The sequence below is a fragment of the Gopherus evgoodei genome, chromosome 2 (genome assembly GCF_007399415.2).
Source record: "Gopherus evgoodei ecotype Sinaloan lineage chromosome 2, rGopEvg1_v1.p, whole genome shotgun sequence".
Classification (NCBI taxonomy): domain Eukaryota; kingdom Metazoa; phylum Chordata; order Testudines; family Testudinidae; genus Gopherus; species Gopherus evgoodei.
The window spans coordinates 259,652,201-259,668,348 of record NC_044323.1 but is presented as its reverse complement, the minus strand read 5'-3'; positions in this window follow the sequence as shown (position 1 = coordinate 259,668,348).

Here is a 16,148-nt window from a genome sequence, read left to right as displayed (position 1 = left end):
GGAAGAATTTAATCAGAAAAATGTGAATGATAATTGGGAATAATTTAAGAACACCTTACTAAGTTCTCAGAAAGCCACAACTGAGGAATAAGGCTGTGCTGGTTTTTAAAAAAACAACCTGGTTTAGTGAGGAAGTGAAGGCAGTTGTAAAAAAATATCACAAATGGAAGAAAGGGGAAGTTGATAGTAATGAATATAAATCAGCAATAAAAAAAGTTTTAAAAATATTTTAGGAACAAAAAGAATCCTGACAATGGTATTGGTCCATCACTAAATGGACATAAGGGAATTATCAGTAATAATATAGAAAAGGCAGAAGTGTTCAATAAATATTTCTGTTCTATATTTGGGGGGGGAACAGATGATATAGTCATATTATGGTGATATATCTTTCCATTCCATTAGTATCTCTCTAGGATGTTAAACAGAAGCTACTAAAGATAGACATTTTAAAATCAACAGGTCCAAATAACTGGGATCCAAGAGTTTTAAAGAGCTGGCTGAGGAGCTCACTGGATGGATAATGTTGATTTTTTTCAAAACGGCTTGGAGCACCGGGGAAGTTCCAGAAAACTAGAAGAAAGCTAATGTTGGGCCAATATTTAAAAAGGGTATATGGGATGGTCTGGATAATTATAGGCCAGTTAGCCTGACATCAGTCCCAGACAAGATAATAGAGCGACTGATATGGAACTTGATTAATAAAGAATTAAAAGAGGGCAATTTAATGCAATGTAAGTAATGCAAATACTACATGAGTGTGTGGAAAATAGATCCTGTCAAACTAACTTGATATTTTTTATGAGATTACGAGTTTGGTTGATAAAGGTAAGAGTGTTGACATAAAAGCCTTCTGTAACATGTTTGACTTTTAATATGTGCCATGTCAATGGATTCAAAACCAGCTGACCAACCGATCTCAAAATGTAATTGTCATAGAGTAGGTGTGTTTCCAGTGGCACCCCACGGGGGTCAGTTCTTGGCTCTATGCTATTTAACATTTTTATCAATTACCTGAAAGAAAACAAAGTCATCACTGATAAAATTTTCAGTGAGCCAAAAGTGGTGGGAGTAGTAAATAATGAAGAGGACAGGTCACTAATTCAGAATGATCTGGATTGCTTGATAAACTGGGTCAAACAAACAATAGGCGTGTTGGTTTTTTTAATACAGCTAAATGTAAATATGTGTGTGTGTGTGTATAGGAACAAAGAATGTAGGCCATACTGACAGAATGAGGGACTCTAGCATGGGAAGCAGTGGGGGTTGTGGCACACAATCAGCTGAATGTGAGCTCCCAATGTGACCCTGTGACCAAAAGAGCTGATACAATTCTGGGATGCATAAACAGGGAATCCTGAGTAGTTCAGATTTTTTTTTGCTTTTATATTTAACACTGGTGGGACCACTGCTGGAATACTGTATCCAGTTCTGGTGCTCACAGTTCAAGAAGGATGTTGATAAACTGGAGAGCGTTCAGCAAAGACAAGCACGCAGCATAGCAGGACATGGTGGAGTTGCTGTCCTATTATGTCACATTTAGTTTGCAGCAGTGCCGAAAGACCCCAGTCAGGATCAGGACCCCATAATGCGAGGTGCTGTGCAGACGTATGTGGAGACACATTCCATACTTGAAGATTTACTATCTACATTTTGCAATGTAGGAGCAGTAGGAATTTTCCTCTGGCAATTGTATTAACCACTGCACTGTCTAGGGTTTGTTTTTTGTTTTTTTTAATGAAAGCTTAGACAGTTTGTCTGAGGAGAGAACTTTCCAAACCTGACCCAACCTACGAGTTTTTGCCTGAGTCTGCAAATGGACACAGATTAATTGCCTCTGCCACTGCTCTAGTTTTCCTAAAGTGCAACAGCATGAAAACTGTCCACAGACTAGTCGGCATTCAGTCATGCCACTGGTAGCCTTGTGAATAGCAGTGATATTGACAAAGAAGTCTGCCAACAAGCGACATCTGGGCTGGGCGCAGGAGGGAAGGGGAGAGGGAAAAAGCTGTATTTGTATTTGGGTGTTCACCTCTTCTCCATCTCTGTATGTTGCTCAGTTTTTAAAGGCTAGTCTAGCATGGGGAAACTGACCAGAATAGATATAATGGACTAAGCTATTTTGTTGTCACTTTTCTGGAATAGCTGCCCGTGTAGACTTTTTTCTGGAATACGGTGCTTACATGGGGAGCTGTTCCTCAACACTATTCTGGTCAGTTCCCCATGGAGACAAGCCTTAGACTGTATACTGTTTGGGGCTGGGACAGCATCTACAGTATTGTAAAATGTCTAGCATTGTGAGGCTCTGGTAGTGATTGGAATCTCTCCTTATAGCAGCACAGGCATCTTTCCCCCAGTTAATGGATTTAGTCCTTGAATTTGTAGGTGTCAGATAAGTTTCCCAAGCCCTGTGTAAACAGTTTCTCACTAATCTGGTTGTGAATGTGCCTTTTGTATTGCTTCTCACTGCGCTACTGTTTTGTTTGCTGTGGAGCCAGCCAAGTAGAAGAAAGGTGTGAACTTTCCCCCACTAATATTAATAGAGTGCTAACTTCAAAGGCTGGCTTGGCCATGTTAAATGTTAACACTTTTAAGCCTGTTGATCCCAAACAGAAAGGTACAGCTCCAATAATAGAAGCACCATAATGTTATAACCCTCCCGCTGGTGTTACCTTGCACTCTATACTGGGCTCTTGCAGAACCCTTTGGAAGTGCACAAGGCTGCATTATAATTTCATCTTGTCAATGACCACGAGGTAGGGCAGACAAATTCATTTAAGAAAAATAAGAACCAGCCCAAATATGCTTCCATCTCTCTAATTCAAACTCAACCTTTTTAAGGTTTGAGTAAGGGACACCCTTTCCCTTCCCCAGTTCCCATTAATTCCTCTTTTCTGCCTCCTGACTCACCTACAGTTCTTCAGCCCTTCTGGGATCATCCAATAAATCCCCAAATGGAATTTTTTTTCATAAGAACATAACATAAGAACAGCCATACTGGGTCAGATCAAAGGTCCAGCTAGCCCAGTATCCTGTCTTCCAACAATGGCCAATGCCAGGTTCCCCAGAGGGAATGAACAGAACAGGTAATCATCAAGTGATCCATCCCCTGCCACTCATTCGCAGCAAAGAGAGGGTAGGGACACCATCTCTGCCCATCCTGGCTAATAGTCATTGATGGACCTATCCTTCATGAACTTATCTAGTTCTATTTTGAACCCTGTTATAGTCTTGGCGTTGTATGAAAAAATACTTCCTTTTGTTTGCTTTAAACCTGCTGCATATTAATTTCATTTGGTGACCCCTTTGGCTTAAGTGTAATTAAAGGTGGCCCTCTCTTCTTGAACTCAGGTTTCCATATGAACACTTGGTTCCTGCTATTGTTACAAGTAATCCCTAAAGCCATGTCCAGACTGAATCCTGACCTCTGATTGGGACATTCTGTAAAAGACTTCACACCATTTCCAAAGGCGGTTCAGCTCCACTTCCATGAACAACCTGGTCGATCACAGCGGAGTGCGTACCACTGGCATCTCTCGTGAAGGGCAGTTCTGTGGTTCAGCAACTGGTCTGGGCCTCAGGTTATCTGGGGTCAGTCCCTTGCTCTGCCCATGATTCCCTTTGTGGCCTTAGGCAAATCCATTTGAGCTTGTCTATATCAGGTGTGTAACTCTGCTATATAAACGCTGACTACAATGCATCTGCACAAGTGTAAACAGCAGCCTGCCCCAGTGCAGCATGTCTACACAAAGGGTGCCCCTTCATTAGGAAAACAGGTGTGTTCTCCCTTCGTGTTAGCTAACACATATTAGCTAACATAAGGTAAAATGCTGGTAAAGATGATGCAGTTTTTCAGTGTGTAAAGACAAAACATGTGTTAGCAGGTCAAGCAAGGTAAAGCCTAGCTTTCTCATAATTTTTACATCGACCTGTTACCATGTGTGAGAACTACAAGCTGCTTAATTGTCACTAGGACAATTAGCTAATGCAAGATGAGGATGCACCATTTTTCCCAGTGAAGAGTTTGTAGTGCTGCAGCTACATCAGTGTGGCTACACCAGTGAAAAAAATCCTCATTGCAGACAAATCCTTAATCGCTTGGTGCCTCAATTTCCCTGTGTGTAAAATGAGTATAATGACAATTATCCCTCTTTATGTAGAACTGTGAGATCGGTGAATGAAAGGTACTATAGAAGAGCTAGACAAGAGGCATAGCTACCAGTGCTGCGAGCGTGGCTCCCGGCGCTGGGGCACTGTCTACACTTGCACTTTTTCACATCCCTGAGTGAGAAAGTTGCAGCGCTGTAAATTGCCAGTGTGGATAAGCCTTAACAAGATGGTGTTTGGAGTCTAACGGACAAGTCACATGTCCATGCATGATTTCGCCCACTTACAGCAGGAAAGTCCATTAAAACTAGATAGGCATCTTCCATTGTAAGTTAAGTGTCCTTTAATGGCCCATTCTACTTGAGTAGTTCCTTCAAGATGTGCAGGCTAAATATCTTGTGGACGTTACCCCAGGAGCAAACATTTGAAATACAGGTATAGAGCCAATACTCATAACTTCAAATACAAAAATGATACATGCATACAAATAGCATAACCATATTCAGCAAATCATAAGCTTTCCATAGATATCTTACATCATGTTTTGTGCAAGATTTGTTGGAGATATATAACAGTGGTTGCAACCATGATCTATCTGGTCATATTTTAATCAGATAATGTCACACATACACTCTCAAGGAGAAGAACACAAAGCAAGGAGGCATCCTCACCCTGGGATGAGGTTTTCATGGGTGGGATTCAGCCTAGATAGTGTTTAGTGCAGTAATCTATTCTGAAGGTGACAAAAGGATAAACAGCTATGGGGAGAGGCTCATCCAAAAGCAAAGGTCCTAATCTCTTGTTAGGAACAGCTAGAAAAAAGCACTTTTGGCTTTCAGTATCAAAATCAATATACACTGTGAAAAAAGTAGCAAAATGTACCCTGACCCTAAACTCCTTCTTCCCTTAACATGCTTTCAGAACTCCCATTAATCTCCATGTATAGGCAGAACAAAAGGAGACAAGGCTTGTCTACATGGAAAAATGTACTGGCCTAACTATAACAGTATAACTGTACGTAAAGAACAATATCAGCATGTATCCCACTGTAGACACGCTTATCCCAGAATGAGTGCCTTTTTCCAGTTTACTTTATGCCACTTTCAAAGCAACATAAGCTAACCATAAAAAAGCACTCTGATGCCAGAATAAGTGTGTCCACTGGGGCACTTACACTGATATAGCTATAGCAGAATAATGATACTGGTATGTAGCTGTGCCAGGCAATTTCCCCATGTAGACAAGCCCTAAGCAAGTTCAGGTGGTAGCTGATAGGAAAACAGCTTTAAGGAAAGTCTTATTCAGAAGCTTTCACCAACATTTTTATCCCATTACAGTCACACACACAAACAACCCAAATACATCAGGTCAAAGGGCATGGTAAGAATTCAAACAGTGCAAGACTCTTCTACAGCCGTTCATTTATGTTCAGGTGGATGTTTTGTGTTGGCTTAGCAGAATATTAAAGATGTAAACCCAGATGCAAAAGTAGTTTTTGTTCTCCTTCCTCCACTGCCCCTGTTTAAAGTCCTTGGACCAGATTCATTGCAGATGTAACTTTAGTGATTTTTGTAGAGTTACGTCAGGGTGAGTTTGGCCCACCAGGCCTCGTTAAAGGAGCTTTGTAAACTGTTTTTGGACTTGGTTTCTAATGCCTTTTTGTGGAGCTGTAAATTTAAAGTATTGTTTATTCAATTTCTCAATATTTACATTTGGTTCCTATTCCAGTAAACAGATGCCATATTATATCATACTACTGTTCAAAAACCCCAAGGAAATTAAAAGCAGAAATTCTCCATTACAATAACAATAAGGCTGCAACAACAACCCACAAATGCAAAATATTCTAAATTCAGGTGCCAGGGAACCCTTTTTCCACTTGTGGATGGGCAATTCAGAGTTTGAACAGTTAGCCCTCCAGCCAATCCTCCTTTTAAGACCACCTCTTTTGGGGATTAACAAAATGAAGTACCAAATCACAAGCAGTGTGTCGCTGCCCTCTCTGAGCTCCGTAGCCTTTGCCCTGCATGGCAGGGGTGTCCTCTCACCCTTCTGCCAGCACAGCTGTTGTGTAGGGGAGCCTGGTTCCTCTCTCAACTTCAGACTCCAACCCAGAGACATTAAAGTGCTGTTGTGATGTGTCCCTTTTGCTTAACCTACTCTGCTCCTCTCTGGGAAACTTCCTGTGCACCCTGACTCCTCCTCCATCCTCTTCAGGCCTCCTCTGCTGAGCACCTCACAGGCTCTGTCAGAAAACCACCTAACACCTGGGAGCTTTCCCCAGACTGCCACAGTCAAACTCCAGAATCCTGCAGCTAGAGAACTTCCCCATACTTCCTGCTCCCTGCAGATCTCTCTCTCTTTTGAGCCCAGGCTGTTCATTATATGGACCTAGTACAGTCATATGACCCTTCTGAGACTTCATCTCCCATCCATCCCTTCCATAACTACCTCTCTCAGGATATTCTTGCAAGGGCTGGAATAGGCACACTAAGATCCATGCATACACTCTGTGGCAATGGCAAGAATAATAATTCCTTATCTCATATGAGTGTACTGAGGCTAAATTCATTAATATATGTGAAATATTCAAGATACTATGGTGATGGTAACCTTGGAAGAATTGATTACTGTAGATCCAGTAAACACAATAGTGCTTGGAACAGACAGATGCTATATAACATTTATTTCAAAAATAGAAATTCATTCCTGCTTGATTGCAGGAAGATTGAAGATACTTTTGTATTACACTTTTCTGTCGTTAATTAGATGGAGTGATTTTTACATAATACATCAAGCAGTGTGCAGCGTAGACAGGGGAGAAGGTTGTTTTTAATTACACTACGTTTATTCAACCATGTTAATGTCAATATTGCCATCTGTCTAGCTCAGCAAGGATAGTTTGACATTTGTTTCCAGGTATATAAATCCTTGTTCTGAAAATTGAAAAGGGGATGGACCATGTTAGGAAGTTTGATCACATTTTTGCAAAATTCACCCCATACCCTGAGAACATAATAATGCTTTATCTGGCTCAGGATCACAAAGAACATCTCCTTCTGAATAAGGGTGACATTGACGGCTCAGACTCTTTGATCAGCACCTACTACAAAGAGTTTAAGAAGTGATACGTTTTTCTTCAGTATTGCATTTCAGTGAGTATAAATGTGATTTTTATTCTAATGCAGTCTAACTACTAAGCCATTCCCTTTAAAGACTACTTTTGTGTGCAGAGATCAAAAAGTACAGTATGGCTTTTTAAAAATAAAAACTGGGCTTCCCTCCTAATGTATTCACTGTTTGTACTTCTTTTAAAGAAATCCCTGTTTGAATTTTATTTCAGGAGGTCCCACATTGTCACATTGACACATCTGTGGCTTTAAGTAGTATTTTTAATCAGAGGATGCCAAATTAAACTCCTGATTGGACACACACAGTGGTCAAACCTAGACATAACCTGCTTCTGTTATTTTTGTGTTTCTAGATTCTTTTATTTATTTATTTCAACTAATAGTAGATGATATTTTGTTTTATATGGAACGTGAACAAAGGTGGACAATAAATTCAAAAATGAAAACTGTAAAGATGGTGAAAAAGCCATCTTTATCTGCTAGTCTGTTTGGTGAAACGAGCATTGGGTCTGGTCTTGTGTACTCAAAGATATGAGGGACACATTTGAGAGAAGCATTCTTTACTTTGAATTGCTTTTGAATGGAGGTAGAGACGATACAACCTCTGTTACATGAGTTACTATAGTTAACCATCTTGTGTCAGGAGAGAGTATGCTGGCAGACTCTTACGATTTTGATGGCTCTGTGTGCTCAGTAAAAAGAGAGTTAAAGGGGTTGCAATGAAAAGGAAACCTCTCTCTTATTGGATTACAGTATAAATAGCTCACCATGATATGAAAATAAGGAAAATATTCTGACTTATTGTGATTTGTTAATATCATGATAAAATCAATTCTTCCTTTTAATGGCATTTGCTGTAGGAAGGATTGTTTTTAAATGAATTAATAAACTAACCCATTTCATTAGCTAACTTGGCAAACAAGATATGGGGCATTAGCTTTTCTAAATGCCATTTCCAGTGACAGCTGCCAACCCTGAAATCCTTGAGTAGTCCCAGGAGTAATGCAATTGACTATAATACTGTATAAACCATCATGTATCTTGTCAAACACTAAAGGCAAAGAATAAGTCTCTTCATAAACTATTCACTGCAGCCTGAGATCAGCCCCAGAAAAAATGTTCATCATGCTTTAATTCTTTTTGGAAAGCGAAAAACAGACTGTCTGGGTATCTAACTTAGGAGAAGTTCCTACCCGTGCTCAAAACTTGAACTACTCTGCCTCTTATTAGCTACCCTGCTGCACCAGAGAGCAAGTCAAATGTATTGAAAGTGACCATAACACAGACAAAAGCTCCAGTCAGGATTGAGCCCTCATGTTGAGGACTGTCCAGACACAGAGGAAGAGACAGTCCCAAGGACCCTAGCTGGTTTGTATAGCAGGATCTCCAATGGTCTTTGCAGATGATGCAAACAGGCAAATGGAAGCTGCTTGTTGCAAAGGTAACCTTGCTAGTGGAGAGAGGTGGTAGAACAACTGGGGATAAAGGCAGCCCATAAAAATAAAGCTTGCAGGCTTGGATTTCCTGCTGGGGACTTTGATACCATGTTGGTGGGCACTATGGAAAACTCTGAGGTGGACAGATCTGGAATCTCCATTCATTGCATGACCTTTGAGCCACGGTATCAAGTTAACATGAAAGTGATAAAGCGAATATTGAGACGTGTCCCCTCAGCTTAGAATTGTTGTAGCAAATTCTCCACATTCTACAGACTTGTACCTTCTAAACACAAGCTTCACTAACTTGTGTAATCAAGTGTATTTTATATTGACTCATGGCTCATAAACCTAGTGAAGAAGGTTCTTAGGGGGAGAATGGGAACGGAGCCTGATGTACTCCAGTTCCTGAAGTAGTTTTCCAAGTCAGGGTTGAGACGGGTTGTTCTAGGATGTGCTGCTGCCTGAATTTGTGCCTGCCCTTTGAATGAACAGAAACCTTCACTACATGCTCTTTAAAATGTACTTTAAAAAAAGACCTTGAAAGGGGGCAAGGAGTCTTGCCTGGATCATTGTTGTGTCTGGGGAGAACCCTGCAGAATAGGATCTATATTGCACCATGGGAGAAAAAAATAGTAAATGAGAACACAGGACTCTTCTACAACTCAACAATGGAAGCTGTCAGCTAAGTTGCTTCCAAACGGGCTGCTCTTGTTGCTCCTGTGGTCAGGCAATGTATGTGTGTATGGCCCACAAGCCCCCTCATGGAGGAAGTAGCAGAAAAGCCTCTGAACTTTTGCTCAGACTTTGCTTTGAGGAAATAATCTTTGTTACAGTGGCTGCCCTACCACAGCTCACTTCTTCATTTAAAAATATTCATCTGAATGGGCCAAATAATGTTGGCAGATTCTGGCAGGTTGCAGAGAAGTTGTCAAACAAGATCTGCTTTCCTTCCATATCTAACTTTTGCCAGCGGTAAGTGGATATAACCGTGTTTGCTGGTACCGTAATGAATTGTTGGTCTGCTGTACATGAGAAAACCTTTACCGCCCAGATATGTTTACAGAAATACAACTCATTAGCAAATATCCTTGTTGTGATGGGAGTGAAGTTGCTATTTGGGAATGCAAGAGATTTAAACCTGGGAATACACAACATTTTGTTTTGTTTTGATTGCTGGATTCTGAATTCATGAAGTTTAAATCTCATATTTAAATGGAAACAAGAGAAGAAGAGTGATTTCACTCACATTTCTTTAGGCCTGTTGCTGTACCACTATATGCTGTGATCCCATTAACTTTCACAAGTTAAACAGGGTTATGCTGGATGAAAGATCTCCCACGGTATATGTACACAGCAAAGAAAAACCTGTGGCTGGCCCATGCCGTCCGACTTGGTCTGAGGGGGTGTTTCATTGCTGTGTAGACTTCCAAGTGTGATGGAATCCCCAGAGTGCAGCCTGGAACTGCGGGACTGCTATGCCCCCTTAACTCTCCAGCCTGGGCTGTCTCTCACAATGCTTTGCTAGTGATAAGCAGCAAACCCCTCTGGCTGCTTTTATCACTCAGCACAACCGCATGAGAAGCCCCCCACCCAGCTAGATTGCATGAATGCTCCCAGAACCACTCATCAATCACAGAGAAAAGCACCAGCCAAATCCCTCCCAGCCTTGTACCTCAGGAATATATTGTCTTGCACTGCTCAAGACCCTTTCTTGAGCAATGAAAGTTTATTAATTGGTTCACCACTTCCTCAATGGACAGTGGATATATACTAGTCTTTGCAAACCTGAGCAGATTTACCAAGGATTTCAGGCAAACTCACTGGTAAAGATAAACAGTCAAACATGTTTATTGGTTACAAAAGATAGATTTTAAGTGATTATAAGTGATAGGCAAAAAGTCAGATTTAGTTACCAAAGAATACAAAATAAGCGCACAATCTGAATCTTAAACCTGTAAGACGTTAGGCAGTATTTAGATCAAGCAGTTTTCTTACCCCACTAGATGTTACAGTTCATAATACACAGGTTTTACCCTTGAAACCTGGACCAGTCTTTTCTGTTGGAGTCTTCAGTCTTCTGAACATCCTTGTTGCTTGCAGCATACGTGGGAGCAGGAGAAAAGGCAAAGCATTGGGCCACTGTGTTCTGTTTTATACCCTGAGGGTATGTCTACGCTACAGGATTATTCCGATTTTACAGAAACCATTGTTTTAAAACAGATTGTATAAAGTCGAGTGCACGCCGCCACACTAAGCACATTAATTCGGCGGTGTGTGTCCATGTATCGAGGCTAGCGTCCATTTCTGGAGCATTGCACCGTGGTTAGCTATCCCATAGTTCCCACAGTCTCCCCCACCTATTGGAATTCTGGATTGAGATCCCAGTGCATGATGGGGCAAAAACAGTGTCGCAGATGATTCTGGGCAAATGTCGTCACTCAATCCTTCCTCGGAGAAAGCAACAGCAGACAATCATTTAGCGCCCTTTTTCCCTGGATTGCCCTGGCAGACACCATAGCATGGCAACCATGGAGCCCATTTAGCCTTTTGTCACTATCACGGTATGTGTACTGGATGCTGTTGACAGACGCAGTACTGCAGTGCTACACAGCAGCATTCATTTGCCTTTGCAAGGTATCAGAGACGGTTACCAGCCCTATTGCACCATCTGCTGCTTTGGAAATTGGCGATGACAGTTACCAGTCCTTTTATACCGTCTGCTGCTGTCATGGGTGCTCCTGGCTGGCCTTGCTGAGGTTGGCCGGGGGCGCATGGACAAAAATGGGAATGACTTCCCAGGTCATTCCCTTCTTTATGTTCTGTCTAAAAATAGAGTCAGTCCTGCCTAGAATATGGGACAAGTCTACTAGAGAACCAGAGAGCACAGCCGCTTCGAGTCAGAGCCCCAGATATCCCACAGAAATGATGAGCTGCATGCCATTCTAGGGGGTGCCCCTGCAACAACCCCACCCGTTGCTTCCCTCCTCCCACACTCCTCCTGGGCTACATTGGCAGTGTCCCCCCCCATTTGTGTGATGAAGTAATAAAGAATGCAGGAATAAGAAACACTGACTTTTTAGTGAGATAAAATGAGGAGGCGGCAGCCTCCAGCTGCTATGATATTCCAGGCAGGACAGAATCTCCATTACTCATTAAAGGGTTGGGGGGAGAGGAGTGCAGCCTCCCGCTGCTATGATAGTCCAGGCAGTACAGAATCTTCATTAGACATGAAAGGGGGCAGGGATAGGAGCTCAGCCTCCAGCTGCTGTGATGAGGACGGTTACCAAGCCTATTGCACTGTCTACCTCTCCAGGAGACAAAGCTTAAAGAAGGGAATGACCGAGAGTCATTCCCATTTTTGCCCAGGTGCCCCCGGCCGACTTCACCGAGGCCAGCCAGGAGCACTCATGAGATGATGAGGACAGTTTTCAACCCTTTTGTACCATCTGCCATCAGGAAATGAAGGGGAGGAGATGCTGCTGTTCAGCACCGCAGCACCACATCTACCAGCAGCATGCAGTAGACATACGATCACACTGAAAAAAGGCGAGAAACGATTTTTTTCCCTTTTCTTTCCTTGGGGGGAGGGGGGTAAATTGACAACATATACCCTGAACCACCCAGGACAATGTTTTTGACCCTTCAGGCATTGGGAGCTCAGCCAAGAATGCAAATGCTTTTCGGAGACTGGGGGGACTGTGGGATAGCTGGAGTCCTCAGTCCTCTTTCCCTCCCTCCCTCCCTCCCTCCATGAGCATCCATTAGATTCTTTGGCTTTCCATTACGCTTGTCATGCAGCACTGTGTTGAGTCCCTGTTGTGGCCTCTGTCTATCATAGCCTGGAGATTTTTTCAAATGCTTTGGCATTTCATCTTCTGGAACGGAGCTCTGATAGAACAGATTTGTCTCTCCATAAAGCCATCAGGTCCAGTATCTCCCGTACAGTCCATGCTGATCAGCGCTCCACGCTGGGTAAACCAGGAAATGAAATTCAAAAGTTCGCGGGGCTTTTCCTGTCTACCTGGCCAGAGCATCCGAGTTCAGATTGCTGTCCAGAGCAGTCACAATGGTGCACTGTGTGATAGCTCCCGGAGGCCAATATCGTCGAATTGCGGCCACACTAACCCTAATCTGACATGGCAATACCGATTTTAGCACTACTCCTCTCGTCGGGGAGGAGTACAGATATCGGTATTAAGAGCCCTTTATATCGAAATAAAGGGCTTCATTGTGTGGACGGGTGTAGGGTTAATTCGGTTTAATGCTGCTAAATTCGGTATAAATGCGTAGTGTAGACCAGGCCTGAGTCTATGTGCTTAGAGCCAGGCATGTCTGGTGGGCATTGCCAAGTCACAATTTGAAGCAATACTCCCGATTGTGTTTCCTGTGAGTGAATCATTGAATTATAACTCCTCTGCTGGACAATGGCTGATGATGTCTGTTCAGGACCCATCCAGGTGTTGGTTACCTCCCTTGTCGTTGTCTTTGAAGAGTTCGTATCTGGGTGCTTCCTAAATCCACTGCATATTTTAGTGACAATCATACAACACAATTCTCATAACTTCATATGCAATAATGATGTGCATATTGTAATGAAACCATGGGTTTCAGCAGATCATAACCTTCCCCCCCATACTTCAAATGGCCTGCTTTATATGCAATATCACAATTATATATAGATAAGGAATATGGGGGTCACAGGGTGCTCCCCCAAGGTATAGAGTGGGCCCCTGCCAACCACACCAGGCTTGGGTTGGAGCCCAAGTTTTGGGACTCTCCCGCCCCGCAGGGTCCTTGAGACCAGGCACCATCCTAAGCGTGGAAGTCTACACAGCAATGAAACAGCCCTGCAGCCCAAGCCTGAGCTGGTCGACAGGGGCCAGCCTCAGGTTTTTCTTTGCTGTGTAGATGTATGACAAGAAACATTTAGGTACTGCAGAAAAAGTTGATGGCAACACAGTAAGATGTCATACTTCCCTGTGAGTAGGTATGGAATGAGTCTGAATGAGCTTTTAGTGGGTACTGTACTGCTGGAGATGCTGTTTTTTTGGAAGATACATAAAGCTGAGGCCCTGAACATTCGTGGCCATTGAAGAACTTTTTTCTGTGAGCTAGAATGCTTAATCTTGATGTCCTGGTCAAATTCTGATTTGGTTGATTATATTTTCTCTACCTAAATCCACCTTGCAGTTTAAGTTGGATACTTCACTCCTTGTGCTAAAATTGTTATGTATTGTTACTGTGTCATTAGCACCAGGGAAATGTGGGTGCTCAGTACCTCTCAGAATTGGGTACATAAACAGCTGTCATGCTCTTCACAAGAGGTGGCTGTGTATCTTACTGATGGCTGAACTAGTGCATCTCATATCCTTTAACTGTCTTGCAGGGAACCTTAATTAATGAATTCATTGTTTTTAAAAGCACTGTAAGATCCTTTAAAGCAGCGGTTTTCAACCTGTGGTCCACGGACCTCTGGGGGTTCACAGACTATGTCTAAGGGGTCTATGAAAAGTTCTTGCATAGAACAGAGGTTTTCAACCTGTGGTCTGCAGACCCTGGGCCCTGGGGATCTATAGACTAAGATTTCCAAAGGGGTCTGCACCTCCATTCAAAACTTTTTAGGGGTCCGAAGTGAAAAAAGATTGAAAATCACTGCTCTGGAAGTGCAAAGTGTTATTGTTTATTGAGGCTGCACTTTCAAGAGGAAAATAATTTCTTTTTGCATAATTACCTTGTGACTGGCTGTTGAGACTTTCCATTGTACCTCACTCATTATTCTTAAAATATATTGACATGATGTGTTTATTTTGTTCAGGTATTTATTTTGGAAAGAGCTCTGTTTGCATTTGTCTCTTACTATGAAGTACACATATGGTGATATTTGCTTTGCTGGGATTGATGCATTTCTCCTGCCTCTCCCTCACCCCTTCCCTAATGCCTTCATTTCTACTGACATGTACTTTGTGCTTTGACAATTCTAAATGCTCCTTTTTGGTTTCAGTCCAGGTCAATGCTGGCCAGCTCTTGTTCCTTTTATTCAAGCAATGTCCTTTCACACTGGAGAATGTTTCTATCTAAATAGTGGCTGAAACAATCTTTTAAAACACCTCTGATATTAGTCTCCCTGTCTATCTCCTGTCATTTATGCCACAGAGGAGCAGATGTTATATCCTTCACATTTAGAACATTTGAACTGCTCTCTCTCAGAAGGCCTTTCTTTTGCCTTCTTCTGGTATGTCTTGTATGGTGACCTGAGGTCATCTGGGAGTCTCCCATGATATTTGGGCTGTGAGGGCATAAACCCTGAATAGGCTTTTTCTGTATTTCATGCTGAGTTGATTGAAAAATAGTTAATTAGGATACTTTTAGGTCTTTCCTAGAAAGTTAGGTAGATGGGACTTAATTGTCTCTGCAAGAGAGAAGAGCCAGCTAAATGTTCCACAATATGTTGCTCCATTTCTGCCTGTTAGTAAGTAAAATGATCTTCTCATGCTACACATCAGCTGTATTTTGGCTTGCAACAAGTCTCCTACCAAGATGTCTCCCACCAAGAAGATGCATGTGACATTTTTCCAGGCAACGGGAAATGAATATTCATTTAGCTTTGTGTTTTGGATGAGCTCTTTGAGCTCTCTCTCTCTCTCTTTCTGACACCTATCTCTGGCTATACGCAGTTATTAAATTGTAAATGGCATATATCTTAATTTAATATAAACTGTTGCGAGGTTGCCATGCATTTTCATCCTTGAAATCTTTTTCCTCCTTGGTTCCTTGTCCACTGTGTGCTCTACACTTTACATTTTATCTCGTATGTGAGGTTAAGATTCATTTTCATTTTAAAATGTACTCTGCTTTTTAAAACTTCTTATATCTAAGGCACTGAATCCTTAACAGCTGGAGAGTCCATTGGTCATCGGTGGGTAGCACAGAGTGCTTCCGAATAAACTAGTGTGAGGCTCAGGAATTGCACTGTGATATTTGCATCCTGACCAGTCAGGATATGATGATGAAAACCAAGCATAATAACAACAGCACTAAGCACTTATATGGTATAAACAGAACCCTCTTAGTACAAAGGGCTACAGCATTCTTGCTGGCAGAGAGAGAGCAGTGGTAGAGGTGAAGGGACTGCTAGCTATAGGAAGGAGGCAGCAGCAACTCTGAGCGGTGGGAGACCAGAGCAGCATGGTGTTCTGCTCTTGGCCTCACACTTCTTTCTGGTGGAGTTTTAACAACTGGCACCTGTGAGCCTCCGCCGGTATCTCTCTGCTTCCACTTGCTCTGTCCAGCCCCTTCTTTCCTCCACCACATTCCTTACTCCAGAATTATGGCTGCCAAAACCATGGGTTTCCTCCAAAGACTGAGTTTTCCAACCTTCCTTTGGGTCTACAGAGAAAACTCATCAATGAACAGAAGAATCCTCACTGATTGGCTATCACTCCCATTGTCTGGCGTCCTGGGAAAGGCAGCC